Source organism: Procambarus clarkii, chromosome 39 (genome assembly GCF_040958095.1).
Source record: "Procambarus clarkii isolate CNS0578487 chromosome 39, FALCON_Pclarkii_2.0, whole genome shotgun sequence".
NCBI lineage: Eukaryota > Metazoa > Arthropoda > Malacostraca > Decapoda > Cambaridae > Procambarus > Procambarus clarkii.
The window spans coordinates 40,164,884-40,167,674 of NC_091188.1; positions in this window are offsets into that span (position 1 = coordinate 40,164,884).

Consider the following 2,791-nt stretch of genomic DNA (forward strand, 5'->3'; position numbering starts at 1 on the left):
GTTTAACCCATGGAACACAGGCAGAGGTGCTGTTACACCCACGGTACACTGGCGGAGTGTGTTTAACCCATGGAACACAGGCAGAGGTGCTGTTACACCCACGGTACACTGGCGGAGTGTGTTTAACCCATGGAACACAGGCAGAGGTGCTGTTACACCCCACGGTACACTGGCGGAGTGTGTTTAACCCATGGAACACAGGCAGAGGTGCTGTTACACCACGGTACACTGCGTACACTGGCGGAGTGTGTTTAACCCATGGAACACAGGCAGAGGTGCTGTTACACCCACGGTACACTGGCGGAGTGTGTTTAACCCATGGAACACAGGCAGAGGTGCTGTTACACCCACGGTACACTGGCGGAGTGTGTTTAACCCATGGAACACAGGCAGAGGTGCTGTTACACCCACGGTACACTGGCGGAGTGTGTTTAACCCATGGAACACAGGCAGAGGTGCTGTTACACCCACGGTACACTGGCGGAGTGTGTTTAACCCATGGAACACAGGCAGAGGTGCTGTTACACCCACGGTACACTGGCGGAGTGTGTTTAACCCATGGAACACAGGCAGAGGTGCTGTTACACCCACGGTACACTGGCGGAGTGTGTTTAACCCATGGAACACAGGCAGAGGTGCTGTTACACCCACGGTACACTGGCGGAGTGTGTTTAACCCATGGAACACAGGCAGAGGTGCTGTTACACCCACGGTACACTGGCGGAGTGTGTTTAACCCATGGAACACAGGCAGAGGTGCTGTTACACCCACGGTACACTGGCGGAGTGTGTTTAACCCATGGAACACAGGCAGAGGTGCTGTTACACCCACGGTACACTGGCGGAGTGTGTTTAACCCATGGAACACAGGCAGAGGTGCTGTTACACCCACGGTACACTGGCGGAGTGTGTTTAACCCATGGAACACAGGCAGAGGTGCTGTTACACCCACGGTACACTGGCGGAGTGTGTTTAACCCATGGAACACAGGCAGAGGTGCTGTTACACCCACGGTACACTGGCGGAGTGTGTTTAACCCATGGAACACAGGCAGAGGTGCTGTTACACCCACGGTACACTGGCGGAGTGTGTTTAACCCATGGAACACAGGCAGAGGTGCTGTTACACCCACGGTACACTGGCGGAGTGTGTTTAACCCATGGAACACAGGCAGAGGTGCTGTTACACCCACGGTACACTGGCGGAGTGTGTTTAACCCATGGAACACAGGCAGAGGTGCTGTTACACCCACGGTACACTGGCGGAGTGTGTTTAACCCATGGAACACAGGCAGAGGTGCTGTTACACCCACGGTACACTGGCGGAGTGTGTTTAACCCATGGAACACAGGCAGAGGTGCTGTTACACCCACGGTACACTGGCGGAGTGTGTTTAACCCATGGAACACAGGCAGAGGTGCTGTTACACCCACGGTACACTGGCGGAGTGTGTTTAACCCATGGAACACAGGCAGAGGTGCTGTTACACCCACGGTACACTGGCGGAGTGTGTTTAACCCATGGAACACAGGCAGAGGTGCTGTTACACCCACGGTACACTGGCGGAGTGTGTTTAACCCATGGAACACAGGCAGAGGTGCTGTTACACCCACGGTACACTGGCGGAGTGTGTTTAACCCATGGAACACAGGCAGAGGTGCTGTTACACCCACGGTACACTGGCGGAGTGTGTTTAACCCATGGAACACAGGCAGAGGTGCTGTTACACCCACGGTACACTGGCGGAGTGTGTTTAACCCATGGAACACAGGCAGAGGTGCTGTTACACCCACGGTACACTGGCGGAGTGTGTTTAACCCATGGAACACAGGCAGAGGTGCTGTTACACCCACGGTACACTGGCGGAGTGTGTTTAACCCATGGAACACAGGCAGAGGTGCTGTTACACCCACGGTACACTGGCGGAGTGTGTTTAACCCATGGAACACAGGCAGAGGTGCTGTTACACCCACGGTACACTGGCGGAGTGTGTTTAACCCATGGAACACAGGCAGAGGTGCTGTTACACCCACGGTACACTGGCGGAGTGTGTTTAACCCATGGAACACAGGCAGAGGTGCTGTTACACCCACGGTACACTGGCGGAGTGTGTTTAACCCATGGAACACAGGCAGAGGTGCTGTTACACCCACGGTACACTGGCGGAGTGTGTTTAACCCATGGAACACAGGCAGAGGTGCTGTTACACCCACGGTACACTGGCGGAGTGTGTTTAACCCATGGAACACAGGCAGAGGTGCTGTTACACCCACGGTACACTGGCGGAGTGTGTTTAACCCATGGAACACAGGCAGAGGTGCTGTTACACCCACGGTACACTGGCGGAGTGTGTTTAACCCATGGAACACAGGCAGAGGTGCTGTTACACCCACGGTACACTGGCGGAGTGTGTTTAACCCATGGAACACAGGCAGAGGTGCTGTTACACCCACGGTACACTGGCGGAGTGTGTTTAACCCATGGAACACAGGCAGAGGTGCTGTTACACCCACGGTACACTGGCGGAGTGTGTTTAACCCATGGAACACAGGCAGAGGTGCTGTTACACCCACGGTACACTGGCGGAGTGTGTTTAACCCATGGAACACAGGCAGAGGTGCTGTTACACCCACGGTACACTGGCGGAGTGTGTTTAACCCATGGAACACAGGCAGAGGTGCTGTTACACCCACGGTACACTGGCGGAGTGTGTTTAACCCATGGAACACAGGCAGAGGTGCTGTTACACCCACGGTACACTGGCGGAGTGTGTTTAACCCATGGAACACAGGC